Raw genomic sequence first — 17,367 nt, 5'->3', positions numbered from 1 at the left:
TTAGCATGTACTTAGCTTTTAAACAGTGTTGTTATTGCTTTGATTTTACGGCACCTGACTGCACTAAAAGCCAGCGCAAGATTTTGTATGAACTGCACAAGATGTTTGCTAAAGAGCCACAGTCTCATCTCTGCGATCAGAGAACTTCCAGTAAGTATCATCGACCTTTTCAATCTACATGAATGATGAGTATTTGATAGAAAAAGGCTCCATATAACATGAATATGTCCTTTTCTTAGGGGATTAGTAATACCGCTGGATCGCTAGTAGTTTGTAATGACTCTAAAGGACCCTACCATGTCCCTACTCTGTCCGTACGTAACTGTATGTAACCAAACACAGAGGTTGTGTGATTTGGGGTATTTCTTTAACATCTGTTTTTGTTGTCAGACAACTGACCAAATCTGAAATTTGAATGTAGCTCATAATACCTTGACTTGGACTCAACATCTGCGCTGTGAGATTGGCTGTATTGATGTTTGAAATGAGTGATGACAAAGAAGGTTAGGGCCAACAAAAGCTTGTCATATGCATACAGTCACAAAGCAGTGCTTGATCTAAATGAGATGCAAATGTTTATTAATGCTTGTACCACATGCAAAAAGTGAGCAAAACAGCACTTAACAATACTAATGATATGGCTGAAAAGTTGCTCTGCTTATGACTGTTGTGGAATTTTGACTCTCTTGACCTTTTAGGAGAGATGAAGAAGACTCAGACACACAGATGGCTTACACTGAGATAGTTTATAAAACATGATCTTGGAGTAGAAGCATAAAATCACGTCTGTCTACACAGACTGCTGCCATGGTAATCCTAACGAAGCTTCTCAGCCCAACTGCCAGAGTCATTATTAGCTAAGTACGTTTCTACAACACCACAGACTTAAAACTTATTGCGTCTTCATGTTTCTACTTTTGTTTCTACCACTCTGTTAGGGTTAGGAAAACATCATGGCTAAAAAGTAGAATACCTGTTTTGGTCGCCACAAAAACAGGTGAAAATGTCCTGGGGACTGGCACCGCCGCCTTCAACTGTCAGATGTGAAAGTCATTTGATAAGCAAACAATGTGAACGTGATATGGATGTATGTGTGGTTTGCAGAAATGTTAACTGCTAACATTATATCCGGGGCAAGAAGGCAGCTTACACTGAGGTCACGGAGAGATCACATCTGGGGAAAAATGTTAGCAAATTCAAGTGAAATACAGATTTGTTTGTTGTATCCGAATGCACGGTGTGAAACCCAGACATGGGGTGGGGTTGGTGGGGATAATTTAAAAATCAGTGGTCCTATGTGTGAAATGGGCTTTTGGCCACCTTGGCAGTCACTTGGATCCCTTAGGGGACAAATTGTAGCTACCTATGAGGCCAAAGCTGTCTATCTACTGTCATTCTTCCTATTTTACTGTTTGCTCACGGGGTACTATATGATTGTCACTGGACCATCTGCTTTATCCGTCTCAGTGGAGCTTTTGACTGCATTTTTGCTTGATTTAACCCCCATCTCCTCCATTTTGTACAGTGTGGTCACCCTACAAAGGTAATGTTTCACAGCCAGTATGGGCAGGTGGAGTGATTACAGCAGCCAGCAACTCTGTGATCCTGCATATGGCATGTGAGTGCTGTGTTTAGACAGACTTGAAAAAATCCAAACCTATTACTGTACAAATAAATTCCTGTCTTATCTCAGTGTGGCATTTCAGTGCAGACGAGCAGGCATCCATGAGTGTTTTTCCCCTTTTACAGACTATCATTTTCTTACTTAAAACCTTTACTCGTTAACCTTGTGTCAGATAATAGAGCTCACTGATAATCGTGTCTCTGCGTTCTGCTTTGCACCGCAGGTATCCTGTATGTAAGCATAGACTTTACTGATGTAAGAGCAGTCATAACCCCACTACATGTCTGCCATATCCAAACAGATAAAAGTTGGGTTGGGCGTGAGAGTCATTAGCTTCAAGCTGAGATGAGAAGCAGGCTGTGGTCTGGTAAACTCACTTCTTTTTAACAAGCTGGCCACATCGGCTGCGTGAGCACTGCACATGTGTTGGGAAACATCTTCATGTTCATGCTAAGAGGTAAGAGCAGCACACTGCTGCCACTGGTAGCACGTCTCCTGCGTGTGTCAAGTGAGGCTGCAGTGGTGCGGCCATTTTTTTTTCTGCAAAAATATACCTGAAAGCGTCTTGTACACAGTCATATTGACGTCATACTAGCATTTCACTCCAGTTTGAATGTGTGCAGCTGTAGAATATGTCGCAGACATAAAGAGAATACACAACAGAGGGGGGTAGTTTTATTTTCTGTGCACTTTTTTTCTTTCCCTCCCTCACTCCCTCTCTATCCCCCTCCTACCTTCTCGCTGTTACATTGGGGGCAAAGGAAAGTCCCATCGTCATATTTACTGATAAGTATCAGTGGGAAACTCCACGTAAACAGATCAGCTCAGCAACACAGCTGCCACACACTACACAAGCAGCCAGTGTGGACGTTATTTGATTATTTGATATAATTTTCAAACTTGAAGTCTTCTGAAGAAACTGAGACAGAATGTCAGAGTTTGTGCTGCTCCATCAGGAGCCACAAGAAAGTTTTATTTGCATTTTGTCTTTGCATAAGCAGTAGTACAAACCCTGTAAACAGGCTTTGATGTGTAAAATTGGGTTCCCCCTTTTAAAGCAGCAGTTTTTGTATGGCACTTCAAAAAAGCTGGGCAGACTCATGAAATGTCGGATAAGATATGCAATATGGATCTAGGGAGCTTCAAGTAAAACGACATAAAAATGCACATCAAGCAAGTGAAAAGTAACATGTGCTCCACTTGTGTTCAACAACCTTTGTCAAGAGGAAGGGGGCTTGAGGAGTCTGTCGCATTTAGTCAATGATAAATAACCTCAACTGTGCACACACTGCACTGTTACGTTCGCCTTTGACTGCAAACATTTTATTCACAATCACAGACATGATGTCTTTCTCTCTCTCTTAACTGCACACTGTACCGCGCTTGAAAGGAACACGTCTTAGTTATGAAAACATCTTAAAAATATATTTTTAAATAAATATCCCTGATATTTAGGCCTGGTGGGGAGTCAACTTGGACCCAGCAGACTGCTAATCTTTCTGTCCATTGGTGGAAACCCAGCATGTAAAATCAAACATCCTGGACAGCAGAACATCAGCTCATGTATTGAGCCACTAAGTTTGATGTTAGGATGATTACTTTTCATTCTCACATCCCTGAAAAGTCATCAGACCCTATTTACACTAAGATTCAGATCCCTAATTACTAAGCCTTAGGACTTCATTAATTAGCTCAAAATAATTTTAATACCACGAAAACAACCACCTGAAACTATTTTGAATTATGTATGACACATAAAAACTCACACTGCAACAATTTGAATAAATTACCACAGCTTTAATGGATATCAGAGAAAAATGAAATGTTCCGTGAAGGATCAGAGGAAACAAACTTGTACTGACATCACGGCATGTTAACCTGGCACATTTGATTTCAACAATGTGAATACAAAGCATATGCAGGGGAAAATGTATTTCAATGCAACCTCCTTGGAAAGTGTTTTTAATAGGCAGCTTGCTGTGAACACATACATTTTCTGGTGATTCTCATTTTAATGTCAATGGTAAACAAAGGCCAACAACGAACCCATGCATTTGTTGAAATAATAGGTGATACTGATCTGCTTGTTTATTTGACATAACCCCTGTCAACAATGGAGTGTTGCTACTCTGACGTGACCTTTTCCATGGTTGTGTGAAACTGATTAAGGAATGGCCATACTGTGATTTAACATTTGAGCCAGCATGCAGATTATTGATTCTGTCTTCACGTCTGGAATCATTAGCCGCTGCAGACTTCTTCCAACAGATTTGATTTTCTTGAGATGACTTTTCATTCCTCGGAGTACGCTGTTTTGTTATGATTATGGTGAGCGCGTTCAACATGGTAACTACCTTGCAGTGACACTGCATCCTCACAGTTCAGAGTCTGGAGACTGCTGACAGTAGCTGTGTTTACATGGATCCTAACATTCTGATCATATTCAGTTTAAAAGCCCAAACAAATCAAAAATCCTCCATATAAACACCTCAGTCAGAGGCCCAAACACAACAAAAGTTTTGTTGCAGGGGGGTAGTTTAACCCTTTTCACAAACCGTTGCTGTACCTCGCCTTCATGGCACCAGCGCTCCCTGATGGTAGTGGTCCCCCCCTTCAGGCCAATGCACCCTGCTACACCAGAATAACCACTCAGAAATGGACCAAGGAATGTGGCTAAGAGGTCAAGAGTGTTGACCTGGCTTCCAAACTCCCAGATCCCGATCCAGTCGAGCATTCCTGAGACAAGACTGTTCCATGGAGGCCCAGTCATGGGTCAGACTTGGCTCTGATCTGTCAAGGCAGGCACGCAGGATGTCTGGAGTTGTACTGTTGTTGCTAAAACCAGGACATTAGTGGCATTTCCTTTGACTTCTGTTGGCTGTGAGGTGGGGCCTTCATAGGTCGGACTTATTGAGTGATGTCCCATGAATGCTCGACTGTATTAGGAGCTGGGCAGTTTGGTAGCCGGGTCAATGCCTCACGCTCTTCGTAACGTTACTAAGGAGCACTCAGTTAACAGCCATCAGGGAGCACAATTGCAATCGGGGGATGTACTTGGTCTGCAACAGTGTTATGAGTGGGTGGATCGCGGCTGGTTCAACCAAAGGTTTCCCAACAGAACTGCATTGTAACAAGATGATCACTGTTATTCACTTCCCTTGCCAGTTGATTTATTGTTGTGGCTGATTGGTGTAGACTGATGTAACACTGGCATTTTACAAAAAGAAACAAATAGTTTCAGTGTTGTGGCCACAGCTTGTTTGAGACCATAGAGCAGTGGTGAAGGATGGTGTGATTTGATGACATTAGAGCTGAAACGATTACTCGAGTAACTCAAATAATTTGATTACAAAAAATGGTCGAAGCAAAATCTCTGCCTCGAGGCTTCGTTTAATTCCTATCACCCGCGTTATGTGGCCTGCTTAGCTCAGGGATCATGTTTCCACACGGACTGTTGCGGACACACACTGCTACGTTCAGTTGTGTTGAGTTGGCGTGATGGCGAAGAGCCAAGAAACTGTCTGTAAAAGACAGAATGTCGAAAGTTTGGGATCATTTCACACTTAAGAAGTGCAATGTTTCTACTGCACAGCAGAACTGGCATACCACAACAGCACGTCAACGATGATTCAACATCTGAACCGAAAGCATCCGTTGATGTTAACTAATTTAATGTAGCCTACCATGGTAGGTGATGGTGATATCGGTATGACTAGACATCATGTTAAGATGTGGAAACTAATTTGTGTTACACACACACACACACACACACAGGGGTGGACTTACCATTAGGCAAACACAGGCAATTGCCTGGGGCCCCGAGATTTCCAGGGGCCCCCAAACTCATAAACTCATAATCTCTTAAACTTATCATCTCATAAACACTGATTAATAAAGTTCTCTTCGATTTAAAGCAATTACTATTGTTTTAGTCTTAATTCGCGCGCTTAAAAATACATAAAAATGCCTAATCTATCATGATTGTTTCGACTGCTCCCCCCTTCCTTCTCATGAAATGGACTATTCTATGTTACTGCGCACGTGCAGGCTTGATTCAGGAAGACAGTGGCAAAACAAACAGTTTTGAGAGGTTTGAGTTGAGAAATGTGAAGCGGAGTTACGCTAGTGGAGCGGAGAAGAGGAGAAGGTGAGAGGGAAGCAAAGTTTTATGAAAACTGCCAAAAGTGTTTTCGAGTGACACCGAATGTAGCCATAGGTACTCGACAACAGCAAGAGCCAGAAGTTGCTGTCAGTGTCAGCGAGGAGGAGATGAAGTGGAGAGTGACAGGAGTGACACTTCATCACAAAGATGTGAGTATTAAAGCAGTAGAAAACTATATTAAATAGTGATTAATGTTCTTATCAATTATAGTAAAAAAAAAGTTGAGATGATTCACTTGTTAGCTAATAATCCTCATGAAGGATTTTAACACTAGAACGGCCGAGACAGTCATTGACCGTTTTCAAATGTATATGTTTATCTGCAATAACTTTGTTGTATGAAAAAAATGCAGTACTGCTGGTAACTTACCTGACTTCTCCTAAAAGCGTCTGTATTTGAATTTAGAAGAGTTTTTTTTTAAACTACACAAAACACAAAGAAAATATATGATTTACCTATTTCAGCCATAAGCGGTCATACTGACTGCACATCATTTCGCGGGGTTTGCTGCTTTCATTGTCTCTCTCGTCTCTAACTGTGTTAGTGGTCTCCAGCTGCGCTTCTTTGCGAAATTACTTGTAAGTTGATTATTATATAGTTGCATTACATCGCCTGGTTGGCACCATGGGCAACAAAAACGGGAGTTCCCCCTCCGTGAAACAGCGAGCAGAGCTGTCGACAGGTGCTGAAGTGATGCGACTCTGACTGTGTACCGGGGAAAGCCGAGGAACAATGTCTGCATCCTGAGCTCCTGCACACAGGTGTGGGCACCTTTAGTGGGGCGAAGGCAAAACCAGAGTCTGTGATTTACTCCAAAAACACGAAGTACGGCGTGGACGTCCTGGACCAGATGCGAGGGCGAGTCCGTCAAAGGCGGTACAGAAGATGGCCAGTGTCTTCTATAACATCCTCGACCTGGCTGGGATCAATGCCCGCATCTTATTCAAGGAGCAGCAGCAGCAGGAGAGCCCGGAGGAAAATCCTGCAGCAGCTGGCAGAGCTGAGGGCAGAATACATGGAGGGGAAAGGAGCCGCGGCAGTCGGCACAAGGTGGGCAGCAGCGGAACCAACCACCGCTGCAGCAGCAGACACGGAGACGGAGGCAGAGCCAGTCCGAAAGAGCTGCAAACGGAACCAAACGTAGGACACTTGAAATGCCACAAGCCCGAGTGTGGTAACCGTGTGAGCGGGGGTAATCTGCAGACTGTGACCAGTGATCAAAACGGCTCTTTGTTTTTGTTTTAGATCAACTCCTTTCCAGCTTTTTCGATTATTATTATTCATTTTATTACATATTAAGTGTTAAAATGTTGTACATTTTAACATGTTACTTTTAATAGTTCATTTTCTTGTTCTGAGTTTTCTCTGTTAAAATCTTGTTTAAATACATGCAATAATTACGGTTTACTATGTGCGATGATATGAATATTGATAAATGTATAATTAAACTTGTTAATAAAATGTACATTTTGGTATTATTTCTTTATTTTTTTTAAAATATAATGGCACAATGAATGCATTTATCACTCAGTTGGGTATTTATATGAGGGATTATAGAGTTTAAAATCTGGCGCTCAAAATGACTTACAGCTGTTCTAGTAGTGTTGGAATTCCGTCTCTTCTAAGGACTATAGCTCATCTAAGTAGTAACACAAGATACAACAGTATCCAGGCTGAAGCTACTTGCTGCTGCCCGCATTGAAGACCTTGTGTTGAGGTGAGAATAAAACTTTTGTCAGTGCAGTACGAGGATGTGGAGGGCCCCAGTGACTGGGTTTGACTTGGGCCCCCAAATGACTAAATACACCCCTACACACACACACAAGCACATGCGCACGCACATACACACACACACACACACGTCTGTCTCACTCTCCCTCACGCACGCATGCACACATAAACAAACACACACCCTTACTCCTGGAGTCAGGAATAGTTGGAATAAATACCTGTGTGGTTTTTTTTTATATCAGGAATAAAAGCCAACTGCTTGGTCCATTTAACAGGCTTGTCATTTTCATTATGCATTATTTTGTATCGTTGTTTAATAATGCGAAATGATTTTTTATTAGATTACTGGATTAATCGATGGGATAATCGGTAGAATACTTCACTCTAAAAATATTTGATAGCTGCAGCCCCAGATGACATTTCCTTTTAACTCTACTTTTCTGTCTTTTTACACGGAGCACTATTTTCACCCGGCATGCATTGTCAGACAAGTCTGAATTGGGATTCCACCTTCAACTCGTACTTTTCATCAGCAGAAGAATAGCGCCAAATCACTTTCAAAATTATGAAAAAATTACGTGATGAATGTTTACAAATAGATATCAGCGTTTTAGCCTGTTTTTTTGTTTTCTGCTCTTTTCTGTCTCAGCTTGGCTTTTAAACTTTGGTCTGTGCCGGAAAAAGATAAGACGCCCCTGGCAGGGTGTCTCATTTCGAGGATGAGGAGCCTGAACTGCCGCTCCATCAGCTTAAAAAGAGCCTGTTAAGGTGATTTGGGCGTATGATTAGGATGTCTTAATGACTCCTCCATGTGGAGATATTCCAGGCTTAATGAACAGGAAGGAGGCCTTGGGACATGCCAGAGGTATATTATATCCAGGATTACAAGGTCTGGGAATGCAGATACCACTGAGGAGAAGATGGAGGACATTGCCTGGGGAAAGGGGACTCCTGAGCTACTCTGTTTAGAGTGCTGCTACCATAACATGTCCATGGATAAGTGTAGTAAAATAAATAGTTGGATGGTCATTAATGATTTAGATTTCATGGGTATAACACCAAAGTTTTTCTTCAGTTTGCAACATACAAACATCTCAAAACATAAGCCTTTTGAAAGTAGTGTGATGTTACTTTCATGGGTAACACTATGTTAAAGTGTTCGATGCTAAAGGTTTTTGAGTATTTTTTAACATTCTCTTGCTTGGTTTATTTTAGTTTTTTGTACAAGCATAAAAAGAATTCTTCAGTATGAATGTTGAGTTTTACCTCTTTGCAGTAATTGCACAGATCTGTCTTAAACATCCATGAATTATAAGTATGTGATTAATTATTCATCTCCTTGCTTGCTGTGCTAATGTGAACAAAGTGACCTTATTCCTCAGTTGCTTACAGTGTGCCTCACATACAGGCTATGACATCGCATGCCACATGAACACCATTACAGCACAACACTGTTTTTCTTTGATACAAAGTATGTCTGCTTTGTATTCCAATGCTACCTGGGGTTGTCTTTGTAAACAGTTAAGTAAGACTTGGCCTTATATGATCTTTAAAGAGGGAGGAAAACAGTAGTCATAGATGTGCCTCCCCTGATTCGTCTCCCTTTCAATCGCAGTCTATTAATTGTTTCAAAGGCTTGATTAAAGTGGTTATTTTCCTGTGAGATCCATCAGTGAGATGTCCTCATTTATCCATTCACTCATCCATCCAACCACGGTATAAGGTAATGGCGTCAGTCAGCTGTTTGTCTTCTCCGTGGCTTCTGAGTAGATCCTCCATCTATTGATTTTGATCGATTGGGAGATCTATCTTTAGGTCTGGCTATCTCTCGATCCGCCGTGCCATGAATTCGAAGTTCAAATACCATTTTGAGACATTAATGTCCCATGAAAACATGAAATTAAATTTCTGACAATTAGCACTGTTTTGAGGAGCAGCAGGGCGGCATAGTGAGAGCTCAGTTTTCCCTGCGGTGCACAGAGTATGAGTCACGATGAACCCTGTGCTGACTCCTCGTGGTGAGCTATCGATCCACTAGCAGGATCACCTTCTGGCCATCATCTCTCGGCCTCATTAGCAAGGGCTTATTAGCTGAGTAGGGCTATTACAGTGCTGTGCAGATGAAACCAGTGGTGAATGGGGAAACACATTTGATCTTAGGTTTTCATGCCTGACTGGCACTGCTTCCCTGAATAGTAGAGGACTGATAATTAAATAGAGCTCAAAAACACTGTTAGGTTCTTGGATGTCATCAAAGAAAATCAGTGTGGGCTAATTCGGTTTAATTATTCAAACAACAAAACATATAAAAGGGACAAAAGCAGCTTTTGTCATTATACCTAAATTTGGTGAATGAAATGTTAAAAAGTGAGACAAGAAGCGGCTGTTGTTGAAGTAAATGAGAGACCTAAATACTCCAACACCTTCACATCTGAAGCGACAGAAGTTTGAGTCTTCCAGATTATCAGGAGTTGTGGGAGGGTTTAAACTGGGGGGACATAATCAGGGAAAAGAGGAACGCTTTCTGGGGCCCAGCTGCTATGGGGGAGACTCATGAATGAATCATGTTCATTCTAAATAAAAGCATGACAAGTGCATTGCTGATCAAACCTAAATACTAGCTATGGTGTTGGAGTGAATTTGCTTTCCATGCCAGGACCAGCACATAGATCAGGATGCCAAAAAAGAAAGTCGAAAAAAGAAAGGACGGAGCTGGCAAGACCCAAATAAAAATGTAATACCAACTGTTTTCAGTCGGCTCAGAAAGTGGCTTTCAGCCAGGCTGAAGAGGTTAACCACATCAAGCAGGTTGCTAGAATCAGATGTGAGTGATAAAGAAGATGTACCGCAGATGGCTGTAATTGATTATTGATCAATTTATTGCCATGAAGAATTTAACTGATAAAAAATGTATTAAAGGGATGTTCCGGTGTAAGTTTAATCCATAGTCTGACACACCTTGACACAGAGTATGAACCCCCTCGAGAGATAAAGTTTGCGGACTGCTAGCTTATGTAGTTTTAGCATCCTCAGAAACGACCAGATAAACAAACCTCACCTCTCTAGCTGCAGGCTCGTTGTGGGGAAGCCCTGTGAGTCGATTACCGAGTGCAGTAGAGTTCCGCAGCTCAGTGAATATCATTACTGTGGGACTCTACTGCACCCGGTAATCGACTCACAGGGCTTCCCCACAACAAGGAGGCCTCTCTGGTGGTGAGTTTTGTTTATCTTTTCCGACAAAGCCGGCAACGATAGCAAATGTTTGATGCGTCAAAATATGTGCTGGGACCCTGTTTGTAATGTTGCTGAAGTTTGGTGCTGTTCTGAGCATTATTTGTGGCTTTTTTTTTTTTTTTTGGACCGATTTAGTGCAGTGTATTGTTGTTGTGCGGTCGTTTCTGAGGATGCTAAAATTATGTAAGCTAGCGGTCCGCAAATTTTATCTCTCGTGGGGGGGGTCGTACTCGGTGTCAAGGTGTGTCAGACTATGGATTAAATTTACACCGGAATATCCCTTTAACCACCAACCAGAGACAGGTGCAAATACATCAACAATTATCTTGTTACAAATAACAGATACCTGCTCATCAAATATATCAAAGTAAAACAGAAAATACTGTTATGAGAAAAGTACTTAATACTTCAGGACTTTCTTTACAAACTGATTTTATTCCATTTTAACCATTCATTAGCGTTAGTTTGGGTTGAAAATTGTCGGGTCAGTTGTTATAGCGACAAACTAGACCTGTGCAATTCAAATAGTCATTATATAGTTTATCAGTCGAGTAACGTGTTTATGTATGTGTTTATGGAGGGCCAAAATGCTTGATCTTTTTCCAGGGGCCCTGCCATTTCTGTGGGAGAGCCTTGGGGAACTGTGCAACAGATATAAAACACTGAGGTAGAAGGGACAGATGAGTATCACTGTTGCGGGCTCCAAGACAACTTTTTACACTAGTGGCACTGGTGCGCAGAATTTTCCTTTAGATGCAATAGCACAATTTTGGATGCACCCAATAATACATTTTCATTACATTTCCTAAACACAACATGTAAATGATTATAAACAGGAAAAAATGCACATGTTGCTCTTCATTTAAATCACAGCACACTCAACAAGAAATTGCAATAATTAAAATAATTACATTTTTTTTTTTAATCAGACCTGCTAAAACTGAGGAGCACAGGTGCGACCAATGAAAATGTGGCACATGACACATTTTTGGGCACACAAGCTACCAAAACAGTTTCACCCCACAGCCCTGGTGTGTTACAAACAGTTGGAGGTTGATTGTTGTTGTTTGGCCCACTGATTTGTCCTCCTCACTTAACACAGCAGCAGCAGCGGCTGTGAAACACAGCTCATGTGGGCGATTTAGGGTACTTTAAAACCCTTAGTGCCCTGGCGTAAACCACCCAAAGCTTTTTGTAAAACGTTCAATAGTTGTGAAGCACATTGAGAGCCAAACTCTCTCAGTGCAACTGCTGCTACCATCTCTACATGAAGAAACTTCGATTCGGAGTCAGGCGAATGGTGTAGCATACGCTGGATGACAATTACATTTTATTCTTTAATTAGGACAGTTTAGTCAAGGAGAGTTGGCTTTTTCATGCCCGAGGAAAAACCGTAACACAGACCATAGCTAAACAAAACGCAGTAACTGAAATTAGTCACAACTGCTCAAAAGAGAAAAATAAGTTCCTGAGCCATTGCCAAATAATCACCAAATGTTTCACTTTCAGTCACTGCGGCTGTTCACAGCCCTCCGTAGGCAAAGTCTGATTTCCCTCTTCCCTCTAAATCTTATTAAACAAAGGCCTCGTATGAAAGGAATAATGTGAGGCAAAATTAATATAATTTTCCATTTCATTTAGATCACACAATCGAGTGTGTCTTCCTCAGCACTACTGAGATAATGTCCAGATCTGCAACAGAGGAGTAATATCCTCAGTGTGGCCTGGGACCACACTGACCTTTTGTTCTTGATGATCTCATAATACAGTTTGACCAAAGTCTGCTCTGTATTCATGTATGAGTATTTCATGTAATGTTAATTCACAATAAAATAAATGTTTTATTGTGGGATGTTATTTATATTTTTATTTTTTTTAAACATTATGATGTTTATTCCTAAACATTACAGATAATGACATCTGGAATAAAGTTATTAATAGTCCTTTATTTTAATCTAAACAACATGGCAACATGTTCACCAGGCTCGCAGGTTGTTATTATCATCATGATTTGAACTATTTGAATTAATAGATTAATCAGTCTTCTATATCTTAATCGCTCTATTGCTGTGCTATCCAGTAAACCACTGGGAAGTGCCAACACTGCCAGCAGCATTAAAATCAAAAGTTGCACTCTAATGATGACAAAATGTAAGCTTGAGTTTTAACCTTAACCAAAGCGCTTCTGACGGTCCTGGACTTTGTACACCAGCCATCCTCCCCACCATCCAATTTACAGTTATTCATGTACACATCTTGTAAATTATATTTTAGTGACAATTTGACGGACTGCCGTGATACCATGTTGGTAATGAAAATGCAGCGATACAATGTTAAACATTGAACCACCAGAGAGTGACAGCTGGGCGCAGAGAGAGAGGGAGAGCAGCTACAGAGGCAGAAATAAGACAGCTTTGGCCCTTCATATTGATTTAATTTTCAGCAGTGCTTTTATTAATAAATCCACACTGATGACTGTCATGAAAAAACATCTGCATGAAGTACACCAATACAACACCATTGGTCCACAATGCTGATCCAATACAACTGAGTATTTTTTTTTATTTTTTTTTAATACCTTGGAGCTGTTGTAATCATCCCCTGGAATCTGTAGTTATTGTATCTCACTGTCTATCTACCAGGTCATGGGCGCCCTGTTTGTTGTCTCTTTGGCAGGGATGACAAACCATACAAAGCTCACTTAAGATGAGTCCATTTTGGGTGAAATGATGTGACCTATAATAGAGGAGGGTGTTTTCTTACATTGCTTGTTGGCAGCATGTCCCCCTTGAATTTTCTACCAGAAAAAAGGTCAACAACAGACAGATTTGGTGGTGAAATGATCAGCTTACTCTGCATTACAAAAGTATTCCTTCTCTGGAAAACTTGAGCCTTCTTTATAATGGTCGGTCTCTGAGTTCACATGGCTATCTCGTTTATGGTTTATGTGTCCTTAGTACTTGCAGGCAGCTGACATTTGGATGGCAGAGTGGGACTGAACACATTTACATGATCGTGTTCTCAGAGATGTTTGGGTTATTCACAGTTTGCAGTCAGTCTCCCCTCCAACAGATAAAGGTGTGAATATGTCGTGTTTGTTGTGTTGTGTGCTGAAACTAATTAAACCCAGTAGGAATGACTTGCCAGATAAATCATCAAACTAAATCATTCCTTGCATTGGAATCTGAATACACACACTGTTAAACTTAAATTATGTGACACAAATTTTGTCCATTATATAGCAAGAGATCGGCACTGTGGCAACTCTTTATCGAACCCATGTAACCAGATTGCTTGGTCTTCAGTGTTTCCTGGTCAGCTGATAAGAATGGGAAGTGAGGATTTAATGGTGACTTAGGCTGATTGATGAAAAAGAAGATAATGGATTTTACATCCCATTCATTTACATGTAACCCAAATCACAATCTTTCCTTAACATTATACTGAGCACATATTTTCCCTAACCTTAACCAAAGCTTTAACCTAACCACAGACTGAATGTGAACCCTGGATGCTGGTATGACAGTTCTGGATCTGTGCACCCACAATCCAGCCCAACCACTAATTCCAAATCAATAACCATGCACACAAATCCTGTCAAAGACATTTCATTTTATGCCTACATCAATAAATTCTATTGGATTTTCTGGACAGTTTTTTTGGCGAAACAGCTTGAAAGCGGGAAATCCGTAACATGCACGACAGTGTTACACAGGTTTTATATCAAAGGTGCCAACATAATGATGGTAACTTATGTGCTTCCACCAACGACCCAGATTAGTTCCACAAAGACTGGAGAGGTTCAGTGTATTCCCTCTATGGCCATGACACCACCAACAAACTTTTTTAGCATAAATGTTAATTTTGGGCTCTGACTTGGCATAGAGAATTTTCTACCAAAAAATGCTGAAACACAATCTTTGGATGTATTATTGTTTGGAGAGCCAGTTCATCAGCAACACCATCCTCATAACGTGGCTGTTGCAGTGTGTCAGTGACAGACGAGGTACCATACCTCCTTTGTACGCTCACAGATTGGTGGTGGCACTAAAATGTCTTGGTTAGATCAGGCAAGAAAAACTACTTCATTAGGTTTAGGGAAACAGCCCTCCGACTTCCTCATTTGCGGCTGTAGTTATTTATTATGGCCACTAGATGTCACCACCTAACAAGAAACATGAATTTGTAGTTCTTATAAGATCCTTTCTCAGTCGACCTATGCAGCATTTCTAATGAGTACAGGGTTTTTATTGTCTGTCTTGTCTTTTAAAGCTTAAATGGCTTGAATTAAAAAGCAAAAAAATAATAAAAAATCTTGGAAAAGTGTTATATTACAATTTCGAGTTGTTCATTCTCCATAATGCCTCCCTGAAACCGTTTTCTGTAGCATTGTAGCATAAGTGCATATATATCTTGTGCCCATGTACTTTGAGTATCAGTTGTGGGCCAAACACATGCCCGTTATTTACCCACTGTGGTGCCAACACACCCGTGGGGATTCGAAGCAAGATGACACATATTCACCTGGTGGAGGAAGTCCGGTCCGCCCCCTTGATTTAGAATATCAGCCCTCCCAGATAGCCAGACGCCTGAGCAGTTCATCCCCTGCTGCTCACCTCACCACAGCTGAGCTGAATATCTATGTAGGGTGATATTACACATCAGTTCTGTGAATATTTGAAGGGTTCACTCGTAAAAAAAGAAAACCCAGATATTTCTGATTTTATTCATTTTCCTAAACCAGTGTTGGTTTGTTTAGTTTAAGAATGACATTAATCCGTTAATGTATATGTTGACAGATTAATTGTTTGCCACACTTTCAGGCATACTTTCTTCTGCTAAAGGCTTCACATGTTTGTAATATCACACAATACAGACTTAAAAACTGGAATAATTATTAACATGGTGAGACATTTTCTTTGTTCTTCTTTGTTAGGTCTTTTGTTGTGTGAGGAGATTAACTTCAACGGCGCTAATTGCAGCTAATTACATGATTTTCTTTTCTGTAATGTTTCTGTTGAGCACTTGCTGGGAAAGAAAAAAGGGGCTCAGTAACAGAGGAGGAGGAAGGAGGAAGGAGCTGTCGGGAGCTGACCTCACATTGTTTAATAATACACTTCCTGTCGACTATTTATGCGTAAGATTGGACTACAGCTGCTTTAAAATTGTTACACCTGTCCCTGACTGAGGACTGTGAGTATTTATGACACCATGTATTACAGTTACAGGGGAAAAAAACCTACTGTTACAGTGAGATACTGGGATGCTCCAGAGGACAAAGACCAGCACCCTTGTGTCATGACTTCAGCTCGCTGTCTCTCTCTCTGTCTACGTCTCTACTGTCTTCTGTCTAATAAAGACAAATGTTTTTGTAAAATACTGAGATGCTTAAAAAGAATTCTTCCACTGGGGCAGCTGTCCATCTCCCTCTCTTGATGGACTAATCCAACATTTATAATCACTTTATCCCAAAATCCTTCACAGAGTCCACAAACGGAGCCAATGAGAATCTGATGTTGCTCAGTGAAGAGCTAAATTTATCATTGTGTTAGACGAAAAAGTGATAATTTCCTCGAGTTCCGTGCATATCTATTTCTGCAGTCTAGCAACACGGCATGTCAGTTCTTCCTTGATGCTTCTCAACCCTGAATCATGGCTAAGAGCACTTTTACGGTTCATTTAAAGTCAGTTTTAACGAGCCAGCTGTAGCTCCCAAAAAAACCTTCAGCGGGAGTGTTTGTATGGGACATCATGAGATGCAGTCTTTTATACTCTCGAGAAAATCTTTCACGTTCTGACAAGATACCCTTCTTGTTAGATTTTCTTTAATTTCAACAAAAAAACAAAAAAACAAATCCCTAACCCGACAAAGGCGTCTCATTGTTGAAAGCAGCGTGTTTTAATAATGACATACTTTGATGTTATTCTGTAGTGTGATGGGTCTGTTCTGTGCTGCTGTACTTAATGCATCATCTGTGTCTCCTCAAGATGAATTTGGTAAAAAAAAAAAAAAAAAAAGTCTTCAGAAATGTATAAAACCCACAAACAGCTTTCCTCCACTGAAAGCATTTTGGTTTTGTACCTGTAACAAAATCATGAAAGGCCGTAATTCAGGCATCTATAGATAAGAAGAGGCTGTTAGAAAGTGTTTACTAGAGCTGTGCTTTCCTCCTATCTGCCAGGAATCTGACCTAAAAAATATTCAAGGACAAGACCAAAAATGAAAACGTTGTCATCATCCGCTCGTCCCCGGCCCCGTCGGCAGGATGTATACTTATCAGCCAATGTTTCTGCGAACCGCAGATACGTCCAAGGTTGACGTTTGCTCCGAACGTGCAAATCTTGTTCACAATCTGTACTTAACCTACTGCAAGTTAATGTAAACTGTCACATTTGATCAAAGCTTTTCTATCATGTTGAGCTAATACTAGTAAATCAAAAAGCTTAGTCTGCTATGTATTATATATTAACCTTACATGTTTATTCAATTATAACAAATCGCGTTAAAGGTGCACTATGTAGTTTGAAGGAATCAGAAGAGAAAGATCTCCACCAACTGATTCGTTCATGCCCAAACTTGCTTTGTTGTCATGACTGAATAAACAAAAACTTTGTT

At 40.7% G+C, this 17,367-nt stretch overlaps 1 protein-coding gene across 2 annotated transcripts in view; it reads left to right on the top strand.

Annotated features, from left to right (window-relative positions):
• gpc6a (glypican 6a) overlaps positions 1-17,367 on the top strand; it is a 253,302-nt gene that overhangs the window by 79,550 nt on the left and 156,385 nt on the right. The gene's annotated exons all lie outside the window — the stretch shown is intronic.

The sequence above is a fragment of the Acanthopagrus latus genome, chromosome 4 (assembly GCF_904848185.1).
Source record: "Acanthopagrus latus isolate v.2019 chromosome 4, fAcaLat1.1, whole genome shotgun sequence".
Classification (NCBI taxonomy): Eukaryota; Metazoa; Chordata; class Actinopteri; order Spariformes; family Sparidae; genus Acanthopagrus; species Acanthopagrus latus.
This window is presented reverse-complemented; position numbering and strand designations above follow the sequence as displayed.